Source organism: Chenopodium album, chromosome 5, assembly GCF_948465745.1.
Source record: "Chenopodium album chromosome 5, dcCheAlbu1.1, whole genome shotgun sequence".
NCBI lineage: Eukaryota > Viridiplantae > Streptophyta > Magnoliopsida > Caryophyllales > Amaranthaceae > Chenopodium > Chenopodium album.
This window is the reverse complement of record NC_137838.1, coordinates 18,960,015-18,974,615: the sequence shown is the minus strand read 5'-3', so window position 1 is coordinate 18,974,615 and position 14,601 is coordinate 18,960,015. Positions and strand designations below refer to the sequence as shown.

Genomic DNA, 14,601 nt, shown 5'->3' with positions numbered 1-14,601 from the left:
GCAAAAGCAATTATCAGGGCGAGTGCAGTTTATCAAAAACATCAGACTACCAAGAACCTTAGCATATTCAGTTTGAGACACACCGTCTCCCACATTTTTCACCAAAGTTCCAGAAGGGTCAAAGGGCGTCCTCAATGGAAGCAAATCAAAACAATTAAAGTTCTTCAGAATTTTCTCCACATAATGAGACAGAGACAGAAAATACCCTTTCTTGGTTTTAGTAACTTTAACACCAAGGATCACATATACCTCTCCCAAATCCTTCATCTCGAACTTTGAATTCAAATACTTCTTAGTTTCATTTATGACATACATATTTGTGCCAAACAGGAGCATGTCGTCAACGTACAGGCATAATATCACACATTGCGCACCAAACATCTTAGAGTACACACATGCATCACTACCATTGACGACAAAACTAAAACTAAGAACAGTTTTATGAAATTTTTCATACCATTGCTTCGGAGCTTGTTTCAAGCCATACAAGGATTTCTTTAGTCTGCACACCTTATTCTCCATGCCAGGAACTACAAAACCCGGAGCTTGCTCCATGTACATCTCCTCCTCCAAATCGCCATTCAGAAAGGCTGTCTTAACATCCATCTGATGCATAATCAAGTTGTAAGATGAAGCTAAGGCAAACAAAACACGAATAGTGGCAATTTTATTCACAGGAGAATAAGCATAAAAATAATCAAGGCCAAATTTTTGAGTGAATCCTCTTATCACCAATCTAGCTTTGAACCTTTCCACGGTGCCGTCGGTTCTCATTTTTCTCTTGAAAATCCACTTGCACCCAATAGCTCTGCTTCCTTTTGGCAGGTCCATGAGCTCCCAGGTCCCATTAGACATGATTGAGTCAAGCTCACTGTTCACAGCTTCCTTCCAGAAGGTTGCATCTACTGAACTCATAGCTTCTTCAAACGATTTCGGATCTTCATCCACAACCTGTAGACACAGCATGATCTCATCTAGATCATCTTCGCATTCACCCAGATTTCCACACTCTGCTATATAGGCTGTTAGGAAATTAGGTCCAAAGCTTGTCTCCACTCTTTGCCTTTTACTTCTCCTAGGTTGAATCTCACTTTCAATCCTAGGGGAAGCATCTTCTGGCTCTGCAGATGAAGAAAATGAAGAAACATCGTTAGTAACTAAGTTTTTTTTCAATGGAAATACCTGTTCAAAGAACTCTGCATCACGAGATTCAGATATAGAGCGATCTTCCAGACTCATAAACCTGTATGCGGCACTATTCTCAGCATAGCCAATGAACACTGTATCATAGGTCCTAGTACCTATAGTTGAGCGCTTGAATGATGGATAACCCACCTTAGCTAGACACCCCCACACTTTCATGTGATTCAAGTTTGGAGCATAACCCTTCCATATTTCATATGGAGTCTTGTCTAACTTCTTGTGAGTTACTCTGTTCTGTACATAATTAGCTGATAGAACCGCTTCACCCCACAAATTGTCTGGCAACCCGGAACTCAGGAGCATTGCATTCATCATTTCCTTCAAGGTCCTATTTTTTCTTTCTGCCACACCATTTTGCTGCGAAGTATACGGGGCAGATACTTCATGAATGATTCCCTCACTTTCACATAAATCCTTGAGGAAATCCGAGTCATACTCTTCGCCCCTATCTGAGCGAACTCTCTTTATTTTCCGCTCCAACTGTTTTTCTACTTCTGCCTTATACACAAGAAACTTGGACTCAGCTTTATCCTTTGTCCTCGGAAGATACACCTTGCTATATCTAGAACAATCATCAACGAAGGTGATGTAGTAGCGTTTCCCGCCTCTACTTTCCAAGTTCTTAAAGTCTGCTAAATCTGAATGAATTAGCTCAAGTGGTGTGGTTTCTCTCTTCGTGAAAGATTTGTAGGGTTTCTTCACGAATTTAAACTCCGCACACACTTCACATTTTTTGAATCCATCTAATGACATGTTTGGGAGCAAATTTAAACTTTTCATTTGTTTCAATTTCGTTGCACCAACATGACCCAATCTACTATGCCATAATTCAAAGGACTCAACAATATAAGCATAAGTAGAAATCTTATTCATTGAAGAAACAATTACAATCTCAAGAACAAATAGGCCCTCACTAAGGTAACCCTTACCAACATACTCCCCATTACGGGTTAACACAAGTTTATTAGCATCAAAAACTAACTTAACTCCTACTTTGTTTAACAAAGCACCAGAAATCAAATTTCTACGAAGAGAAGGAACATACAACACATTGTGTAGAGCCAAGGTCTTCCCTGAAGTCAGCTTTAGAACCACTTTGCCCTTTCCAAGTACCTCAGAGCTGCTTGAATTTCCCATGTAGACTTGTTCACCTTCCTTTGCCTCTTCCATACTGACAAACAGGTCCTTGTTAGCACAGAAGTGTTTAGATGCACCGGTGCCCACGATCCATTCACTGTTGTTCTCAACCAGGTTGACTTCAGAGACAACTGCAGCAATGGCATCTTCATCCTCATTCTTAACCAGATGAGCCTGACCCTTGTTCCCTCCGCTCGACTTCAGATTTTTCTTCTTCTTGTTTTTGCACTGTGAAGCAAAGTGCCCCACTTCACCACATGACCAACATTTGACAGTGATCTTCTTCCCAATCTTGCCCTTAGCTTGGGGATTTCCCTTCTTTTCAGAGTTCCCCTTCTTGGCACAATTGTCACCCGCTTTCTTGTGAGAGTCAGCACCAGATTCAACAAGGTTAGCCTTGATTGCTAACACATTCTTTGGCTTAGAGGAAACATCCTTAAGCCTGTTGGCTTCCTCAATCTTCATGTGGCTCACAAGTTCTTCTAGGGTTAAATCCCTCTTTTTATGCTTGAGGTGATTTTGATAATCAGACCAGGAATCAGGTAATTTTTCAATCAAAACATTGGCCTGAAGGATTTCACACATCTTCATACCTTGAGCAAGAATTTCAGCAACATAATTTTCATACACATGGACTTGGTCCATAATAGGCTTTGTATCAACCAATTTAAAATTCAACCAATTTCCAGTCACATACTTCTTTTTCCCAGCATCATCAGCACCATATTTCTTCTCTAAAGACTCCCACATCTCCTTAGCAGATTTCATATTGACATACAAATCAAATATGTTGTTTTTCATGCTTTTCAAAAGATGACCTCTAACAAACTTATTATCACGATCAAATTTCTTAATTTCAGATTCATTAACAATGACAGTAGTGGTCCTTTGACTAGTGCTAGATTCTTTATTCCCAGGAACAGGAGTGCTAGGAATTTCAATCATGGCATTGGTTTGCTCAATAGGTTTTGGGGCATCCTTAAACAAAACATAATCAATTTCTACTTGTTAAAAAGCAATCAACATCCTTTGTGACCATCTCTTATAATTAATTCCATCAAGAGACTCAACCTTAGACAGATCTAGGTATAGACGAGTTTGAGTATTGCTATTCATGATATCAACAGAATAAATAAAAATATTTCGCTTCTAATTGTTGGTAAAATAACTGTTGAAATCAATAACAAACAAAAGAATTAGAACTTTCCTGGATTGAAGATCCCAAACTCACAGTCGCGTCGTGGAACAAAATCCACTGCCTTAGAAGCGAAATACGCCACCACCGGTACAAGTTTCCTAGTGACGCACGCCCACCAAGTTTAATGCAACTCTCTCCGTAATCCGTGCACCCGAACTCGAAGAGTGGAATTGCTCAAGAACTGTTCAGATCTCAAAGGGTAGGTTTGTGTTTTCGGCTTGAAAAGTGAATGAAAATTTTATGAAGAGGCAAGTCTCGTATTTATATAAGTCCCGGAAAAAGGAGACACGTAAAGCAAACCGACCTAGGAAAAACGGCGAGCCCGATCGGGCAAGCAGCCGCCCGATCGGGCGCGAGATGGAGGTTTTCCAAACCTGGTATCGCGCCCGGTCAGGCGAACACTGCCCGGTCGGGCGATCTAGAAAACCCACCCCAGGCGAGCCATCGGGCAAAGCCGCCCGATCGGGCTCGTCAAAAAATCGAGTCCGTCACCCGGTCGTGCGAGGGCCGCCCGATCGGGCGCGAGAGTTCTCCTATTTTCCTTAGCCACCTCCACCCGGTCGGGCGAACCACCGCCCAATCGGACGCGAGAATCCGGTTGCATTACCTATTTCCAACATGTGGGAAAAAACCATGGTTAAGGGAAAAAGAGTGCAGCGCTTATTTGCTCCCCCTGATGAATGCATAACGTATTAACGTGAAATTTTCCAGTGCAATAAATCCCATGCGATATGGTTGGGTAACTTCTTCCATGTAGAAGAATACCATTTCTTGAAGATTGATCCTTTCAAATTGAACTTGAATATTCAAATCTTCAAATAGACTTATTGAGCCGTCTTCATTTCTTCATACTTGTGGAAATAATACAAGTGTTTACCACTATTTCAGTTCGATAGTTTTGTTTCGAATTATCATAACAATTAGATGTATGCCTTCTTCAGGAGGTCACATATACTACAAAATGATGATCAATAATTGATCACATTATCCAAACATAATTTAATGGCAACACTTGATATCAGATATATATATATATATATATATATATATATTTCATTTTCCCAGTATCATATGAATTAAGAAATAAAAATAATTACATATTTTTCTCATGGCTCTTCTGGACCATAAGAATATTATTCTCACTCAATGGGATCTCAACTTTATTTTTTAATTAGACATTTCATGTTTTGTATGAGAGTTCGCCAATGAACCGGTTACATCTCACATACTCAAACTTTAGATTGAGATATCGATGTTGTAGTCATATTGAATTTCCATGAGTTTGATAATAATTGCAACATTCAAGATATAAAATATGTAGGGTTGGGTATTTAAATACGTCGTATATAAGTTCTTTAGGAACTCTTCTTACATGAATCATAACAAGCTATTATTAAAACAACGTCATCAATAACTTCATCACTAGTGTAAGCCCATTGGAATATAAATATTTCTTTATAAGTTCCCATCAATGTTGTATATGCGCCTTATTATACATTGGACAAACATTCACACATACCACAATTATTATATTGAAACTAGCTAGTGCATGAAATATGAGATATAGGAATCATGATAAGATATTGAACAAAATATGCAATGAGTAATGCATCTAACAACTTTCTAAACATGCAATAAGCAATCTGTTAACCTACGACTCACGCATGCACATGGGTATAAGGCTCAAATTAATGCAAGACACTGTACAGTGTGGATTTAAAAATCCATATTTCATTAGACTTTTGGTCCATGATAAACTTTTGATGATTATAATCATGTTGACAGCATAATGGACATATGTTTTAGATCCCCTATTCAATAGTCCATTCTATCATGCATATGCATATTATTCATCAGTTCCATTGTGTACCGGTATCATAAAATTACTTTAATGTATATTTTGCATGCTATATATTTTATAATGATATTTGAATACATTTCTCATTGTTGGTACCATCATAACATTTCTTACATAATATGTCATCTATTATATTAATTCAGATATCTATACCACATATCAAGGGTATTTATCACACTATGATATTAATATACTATTGTTATACTTTAAAAGTATCAATTGCACTATCTTGCCGTATTTCGCATATTTATATTGGAACCGATCATACAAACTACACTTCAGGTGCAGTGATTTAAAGAAAAATTGGCTAGATCTATCTTAATGTATGCACATAATATCATTATCACTATAATAAAAATGTATGTCTCTATTCCTCTAGATGAGTCATAACGGTATACAAATCAAATCATAGATTTGCAACATATGTTGATACAAAAGTTGGCATGTAACTTTACAAAGTATCATTAGAGGGATAAACTAATTATAGTTTTATAATTTTGCCAACTTACTTCAATTCTTCCCCCTAAGTTGGCAAAATTCTCAAATATTGGGGCAATTCTTCACCAACTTAAAATATAATTTCATGTGCATCAAGTTTCGATAATCATATATATTCAACAATAAAGTTCTATCTCTTCTGGAGAATAATGAAATTTTATTTTCTTCTAGAGATCAATATTAATAGGGGGTAATAAATTGTGCAGTTGCTAATTTCTTATTCTATTCCTTATGTGCTGACATACAATATAATATATAGCCCCAATCAAGAGAATTATTATACAAATATAAACTTTCTTGTAATTTCACTTAGTGGTGATCTTTGGTATCACTAGAAACATTGATAGTATGATACTAGTTACTTACAATTTCCACATATAACTTGTACGTGGTGAGCTTCTGGTCACCTAATATTTGTCAACATATAAATTATTCTAGTGAACTTCTGGTCACCGGTTATTTAGAAAAAAACAATGTATTATCTCTTTAACTTTTCTTTTAACACAAATTATTAAAAATCACAATCCAAATATGGCTCAATCTCAATGTTATGTCTTGCCATTCAATTTATTTCATATATTTAACATGTGAGAGCGTCAGCACATTATTTCTTTCATATCAAATGAAACTTCAGGTTTTCATAACGGGAATTTATTAAACACCGGATGACCTAATTATTAATATCACACCCAATCACTTTTCCTTTAGTATTTTAATTATGGTCAGTCTTATAATTTTGGTGATCACCTTATTAGAGATACTTTATGCATGGCCATGAATATGATGTGATATAAGTACACCAATTTATTTCTTTCTACAATTGGCAAGACAATTAACTAATACTCATACTCCACTAGACCATTGATTGTAATCTTGATACATGCTAATCTTGTTGGACAACATTTTATACGCTTCTGGAGTACTTTATATAACCATAACACATTTTAATGTATTAGAAATGATCTCTTCAGGAGATGCATCAAAATATGTCACTTTCTCAAATTTGTCATGGTCAATTATTGCTCCTATCCTCTTCCAAGGATACTTATCGTTGTAACCCTTTGGATTACCACACTTCAGGTGTGCTAGTTTTAATAGCAACTGATCTTGTCCTTCTAGGACATCAACTTAATATGTACATTTATAGCTAGTACATAGGTAATGACATTTATTCATATCCATCTTCAAGAAGGTATCATTATTCTAAATATTTGATTATCATGTGGCCACCTCTATTAAATAAATCATTGACATTTAGAGTAGTGTATGTACCAAACTGACCATCAACATATTTATTTATTCATGTGCAAGGATTTCATAAAATCTCCCCCTAATCCTTGCATATGGGGGTATAAAAATAGTCCAACAATCTTTAAATCCATTTTTTTAAGCTATAAATTCTTTTAGCAATGCATGTATCGAACAAAGCAAAGTTATTATTTCCTTTGCCCAATTATATAAATCTTTATATTGAAAATTCTCAAAATTAAAGTATGGGAATAATGAATACATTTTTCAACTAAGAATTTTATAATGTCATGCTTAATTTCTTTAGCTCATAAATTTATTCTCATTTATTCTCATGCATGTTTACAATTCTTATGAATTTTCCATGAATATTAGGAAGTATATAATTAAGAAAACATCATACAAATGTGTTAGTTGTTGTTTCAACTATGTACTTTCTCATTCACTTCGGGGAATGAGCTAATAAATTTAATTAATTAGTTACGAACAATCAAATCTCACCTTTTGGTATTAAGAATTTCCACCCAAAAGACAATATATATCTACTACTAAAAAAAACTTTGTATATTATAAATGACACTATGTGTATAGAAAGACATTAGTTTTGTCAATGATCATTCTTGTAAACCAACTTTATGTAGATAGCTATTATCATATATAATCTATTTAAGTCATACATCAATCAATATTCCAACACTAAAATTATGTCAGCACGTTTTATCATATAATCTACTTATAAGGTTACTTATAAGTCATGTCAGCAAAAAAAATCATTCTTACAATACTTCACATGATTCAACTTATCAAGGTCATGCAGATAGAACTTAGTAGTAATTCATCAGATACATCATCCATAGCTCTACATGCCTTTATGCCTTACATGAGACACTACTTATAGAAAATTAACTTTTTTTTTTTTTTTTTCATAGTTAAAACCCCCACATAATTTATATACTACAAGGGAATGACGACGCATTCTAACAACTTGGGTGAACATATTATCCGCATAAATAAACAACAAAACATTTAAGACGTGAAGTCTAAAATTTTATTCTTATCGCATGTAGCTTAAATGCTACACCTCTAAGTCTCTAACTATTATATACATTTCAAATTCAATAAAAGGCTAAATTCACAAGAATTAAAACTAATAACTCGAAACTCTTTTTTTTTTATATAAAGTCAAACTAATATGGATATACACAAGATAAAACTTATCACATACTCGGATCCAAAGGTCAGAGAAATGCTAAATGAACATGCTATGAAGGGTAGTACATATAACAAATTCCATAATAAAATACAATAATGTATCAATGGAACAATAAAATGGAAGAAGTAAGTAGGTTAAAAGCTAGACATGGTTTTCTTATGAAGTCATGATGGGGTAAAAAATACAAGTATAGATTGTAATGGTCGGTGGAGAGGAAAAAAAAAAGAACTAAAATAAAACTTATTCAAGTGAAATATTATCTCATGACAAATTTAAGTTCCAAAGCCATGTAAAGGAAAACATAAGTTTAAGAAACTTTCGTATCAATAATAATCGAGCCTCGAGACTGAACATTCTCAATCATTACCATGCATATTAGTTGAAATATATTCAAGCTATACGGTATGCAGTTGTATATAGTAACAAAATGAGAATACATTTGGAGCAGTGGCGATTCCAGAAATTGTTCGTTATGGGTTCGAAGTCACTTAACACATGTACAAATATATTATATATAGTAGTAAAATCTAATACAATAGCATAATCTAACATACAAACCAAAAATACGGGTGTGCACATGTTAAGAAAAAAATACAATTTAAGAAAAATTATAATTTGAAGCCAACGACGATCATGGAAGTTCTTTAAACAAAAATTAAAAACTTATGGACTAAAAGTTATAAATTTTTAAAATTGATTAGAGAGAGAGAGGCAGGAGATGTTAGGAATGGATTCTATTAGAATGTTGTCAAATTTCAAAAGGTTAACATTGGGTAAATAGGTGATTGGGTATATTATGTATGGGTAAGCAAAAGAAGAAAAAAATTAGAAACATTAAAAAAGAAGCTTGGCAGGATTCTAACTCGCGACATGTGAGTTTAGTAAACAATGCTCCTACCGCTACGCTGCTGCAACAGATAACAAGTATTCGTGCGTTTTATTTTATTTAACTAATTCACTAGTTTTATTAATTTTAAAAACTAATTAGTTTTTCTCCAAATTCAGTATGGGTTCAGCTGAACCCACTGAACCCATACTGGAATCGCCACTGATTTGGAGTACATATTCACAAATTACTATAATCGGTGAGTTTTAAGGTTAAAGCAATATAGAAATGGTCATAAACATATCAATTACCGGTAAGCTAGCTAGCTTGAACAAAAATTATGAGGCTCTGACTAGTGGACCTATTCACAATTTACTATAATCCAGTTCTCAAGCAATGATCAAACTGAGTATAATACATATCAATTCAGAATTTCAGATAGAACATGACTAATTAATTATTGGTGTTAGATGTGGCCCAAAATTTCATATGGACCAAGTTTTAAAGAAGCCCAATACAATTCTTCTTGCTTCTAGAGTATGTCAAATATTCTACAATTTTGTTGATTATTCTAGAAAATGGTCAACTTTCTAGAAGCAATATTATCATGCAAGCAAATCTAGAGAATTCTTCATACATCTTGAGGCATCCATTTTCACCGACCTAACCAACTATAAATAGTTGGAGTTTGGCTCATATTGAGGCATCCAACCAATATACATTCAACCTCCATACAAATTTATCCATTCACAAAATTACTCATCCATTTACTCTAGTCTCCCTAGTTAATCTCCTCCTTGTAATTTATTCCACTATTTTCTTTTCTTTTATTTTGAGAGTTTAATTGTAAGAGTTGTATCTCAATACCCTATTTATTGGGGTAACTTTGTACTCTCATTTTATTATAGTGGAATTTTTGGTGCTCGTCGTCGTGGGTTTTTTTACCTCTATTTAGAGGGTTTTTCCCATATTAAATATCGTGTCTCCTTTTATTGCTTATCTTACATTTTACCTTTAATTTCTCGTTCTATTTTACATTTCCGCTGCGTGCTCATACCCTAACAAGTGGTATCAGAGCCAAAGGTTATTATGTCGACTACTACTAAGTTCGACATCGAGAAATTCGATGGTAAGATAAGCTTCAGCATCTGGAGGATCCAGATGAAAGCCGTTCTTACTCAGAACGGATTGAAGAAGGCATTGGATGGTAAACCAAAGAAGCCATCTTCAATGACCGACGAGTAATGGCAAGAGCTAGATGAGAAAGCTCTGTCCGCCATTCAATCATGTCTTACGAAGGAGGTTCTTCGAGAAGTCATACATGAGGAGACTGCTGCCGGTCTATGGTTGAAGTTGGAATCGCTCTACATGACCAAGAGTGACAAATTGTCAGGATATCTATGGAGTTGAAAACAGGTTGGTTCGTCATGCCCCTTCTTATTGCAGTGAGTGCAAATTGTCTCGCTGTTCTCTGTTCGTGACTGGGTTCCCTGCACTTTGAAGGCCACCGCACCATTACGTTCTTCTGTAGGAGTTGTCACCTCCCCTCCGCGCAAACGTTCGGCCTGTATGGCCTGCTGGTATGCTCTGTCCACCGAGGGTAATGGATCTTGGGCTAAAAGTTGAGCTCTCAAAGCCGCATAAGCCGAGTCCAAACCAATTAAAAAATGGTGGACATAATCATCTTCCCTCAATTTTTCAACTTGTTGCACAATATTGCAAGTGCAACGACCACAACTACATTCTGGAACCTTGACATATGTGTTCAGTTCATCCCAAATCTTCGACAATCGGCTGAAGTAAACAGAAATTAATTCAGTCTTGCCTTGCTTACAGTCAGTCAAGGTTGTCTTTAATTGACAAATCCAAGTCCCGCTCACAACACAAAAGCGATTTCGGAGATTGTCCCATAACAACTTGGCGTTATCATAATCACCAAGCGTAGACCTTACAGTCGGATCTAAGGTGTTTTATAGCCAAGACACGAACATCGAGTGTATGGCTACCCAATCCTCAAGCTTCTCAGAGTCAGTCAATTTTGCAATCGTGCCATCGATGAAGCCAAACTTTCTCTTTGCCTTCAGAGCTGTCCGTACAGCCCTCGCCCATTCATCATAGTTATCACCCTTGAGTTGAATCGGTGTGATAACATTACCAGGCCCATCACTCGAGCCAAGGTAAAAGGTTAAATCAACCTTCATTTTTCCTCCATCTCCTCCTCCTCCTGTCATGCCTCAGAAAACGCCCAAAAAAGAAGAAAAAAAATTGAATATTGTTTGAACTCTTGCAAACTCACAGAGATGAACAATGTTTATGAAAAACAAAGTTCTAGAATTAAATCGTGGAACGAACTTTAGGCTCTTGATACCATGACAAATTGTATTCAATGAATTAGTTCTATCAATCTCATTCATACGTTCGGCCATGTACAATATATATATATAGGTATACTTGGAGGAAAAGGCCAAGTAACCTAATATTCACAAAATATTCTAGGATATATTTTACAAATATTCACAATTATCTTATTTCCTAAAATATATCCTAATAAAGAGTCTAGCAAACAAACTCCGGCTCAAGGAGAGGCTTTACACCATTCGCATGGCTGAAGGTACATCTCTCCAAACCCATCTCAATGAATTTAATTCTATCATAATAGACCTTGAAAATTTGGATGTGAAGATTGATGATGAGGATAAGGCTGTCTTATTAATCGCCTCCCTACCTCCCTCTTACAAACACTTCAAGGAAATCATGCTTTATGGAAGTAATGATTCACTTTCTTTTGAAGATGTTAAATAAAATCTTTTATCAAATGAAAAATTCGACCTTGAAGTTCATACTGAAGATAAAGGAGAAGGTTTAAATGTAAGAGGGAGATCTCAAGAAAGAGGAAATTCACACAAAAAGAAATTTATATCTAAATCTAGGGGACGTAAACCAAATGTCACCTGTCGTTATTGTAAGAAATATGAGCACGAAGTCTCTGATTATTTCAGATTGAAAACAAGAAGGAAAAAGAAGAAAAATCCAAACAACCTCAAAAATCCGCTAAAGCTAGAAACGTTGAGACTGATTCTGAAAGTGACACAATGTTACTTGTAACCTCTGAAAAGAAAAGTCTTAATGAATGGATTCTTGATTCTGGTTGCACCTATCATATGTGTCCTCATAGGGACTAGTTCACCACATATGAATATGTTGATTGTGGTACAGTCTTAATGGGAAATGATGTTTCCTGTAATGCTATTGGCATAGGATCAATCAAAATCAAGACTCATGATGGCGTTGTCAGAACCTTAACTAAGGTTCGTCACATTCCTGACTTAAAACGCAACTTAATATCTCTTGGTATCCTAGACTCTCTTGGTTACAAGTTTTCGGCTGAAGGTGGAGTTTTGAAGGTCACAAAAGGTTCCCTAGTTGCCTTGAAGGCCAATAAGCATGGTAGTTTGTATGTCTTGCAAGGACATACAGTAACAGGTGCAGCATCTGTATCATCTTCACTATCCGATTCTCAACTCACTCAATTGTGGCATATGCGCCTTGGTCACATGAGTGAGAAAGGATTGGAGATCCTAAGCAAACGTGGACATCTTGGCTCTCCTGGCACGGGTAAGATGCAATTCTGTGAGCATTGTATTTATGGAAAGCAGAAGAAAGTAAGTTTCTCTACTGCTACTCACAGAACTAAAGATATTCTTGATTATGTCCACTCTGATTTGTGGGGACCTAGTAGGGTCACCTCTTATTCTGGAAAACGTTATTTCATGTCTATCATTGATGATTTCTCCCGTAAAGTCTAGGTTTATTTCTTAAGGCAGAAAAATGAAGCCTTCTTCATTTTTAAGAAGTGGAAAGCTCTTGTCGAGAACCAGACTGTGAAGAAAGTCAAAAAGCTCAGAACTGATCGTGGTTTGGAGATCTGCGAAGATGAATTTCAAGAGTTTTGTGCTCAAGTCGGAATTGCTAGACACAAGACATTTCCTAGGAAGCCGCAACAAAATGGATTTGCCGAGCATATGAATCGAACTCTTCTAGAAAGAGCTCGATGTATGATCTCTAATGCTGGATTGTGGCATCGCCGAGATTTGTGGACGGAAGCAGTATCCACGGCAGCATATATTTCCAATCGTTCTCCACACTCTTCCATTGACTTCAAAGTTCCAGAGGAGATATATTCAGGTACAACTATTGATTACTCTCCTCTTAGAGTATTTGGTTGTACTGCTTATGCTCATATTAATGATGGAAAATTAGCTCCTAGAGCTTTAAATGCATTTTCATTGGCTATTATTCTGAATCTAAGGGATATAGATTGTGGAATCTCAAGTCTAAGAAAGTCATTCTTAGCCGAGATGTTACTTTCAATGAAAATGCTATGATTAAATCATCTAGTTTGGAGTCCTCTAGTGGAGAACATGAAGATAGTGAGAAGGCGGAGATTGAGATTAGTAGCCCTTCTTACACTACTAAAGATGATTCTTCATCAAGTCCACAATCTAGCCATGATGGTGATACTCCATCTACCAGTGATTCAAGCCAGCCACAAAGCCTACAACAACAACAACTTGATGATTACAATCTTACAAGGGATCGTTCGAAGAGGCCAATCAAAAAGTCATCAAAATACTCGAGTGATGAGTATCTTCTTGCTTATGCATTATCAGTTGGTGAAGAAACTCCAATTGGAGTTGAACCATGCATCATCTTATTCAGAGGCCATCACAAGTTCCGACTCTTATAAATGGCTTGTGGCGATGAGTGAAGAAATTGAAAGTCTTCACAAGAATGACACTTGGAATTTGGTCAAGCTTCCAAAAGGTCGAAAGGCACTCACTTGCAAATGGATTTACAAGCAAAAGGAAGGAATCCCCGGAGTTGAACTTGCAAGATGGAAGACACGTCTAGTAGTCAAAGGATGTCATCAAAGAGAAGGTATTGACTTTAATGAGATTTTCTCTCCTGTTGTTCGTCATACCTCTATTAGAGTCCTTCTTGCTATGGTTGCTATGTTTGACATGGAGTTAGAACAACTCGATGTCAAAACTGCCTTTCTCCATGGTGAACTTGAAGAGGAGATCTATATGAAGCAACCCGAGGGATTTGTTGCTCCAGGAAAGGAGAATCTTGTTTGTCGCTTGAAGAAATCCTTGTACGGCCTTAAACAAGCTCCCAGACAATGGTATAAGAGATTTGACTCTTTTATGGTTGGACGAGGTTACACACGCAGTCGGTATGATCATTGCGTCTATTTTTGGCAGCATAATGGTGTTTACATCTATTTGTTGTTGTACGTGGATGATATGCTCATTGCATCTCGTGACAAGTCTCTGATCGACAACTTGAAATCTGATCTCAACAAGGAGTTTGAGATGAAGGACCTTGGAGCAGCAAAGAAGATTCTTGGCATGGAAATA

General features: G+C 36.2%; 1 protein-coding gene across 1 annotated transcript in view; it reads right to left on the bottom strand.

The window, feature by feature from the left end:
* Positions 1 to 14,601, bottom strand: part of LOC145632002 (serine carboxypeptidase-like 10) — a 153,312-nt gene that overhangs the window by 31,672 nt on the left and 107,039 nt on the right. The window lies entirely within an intron of this gene.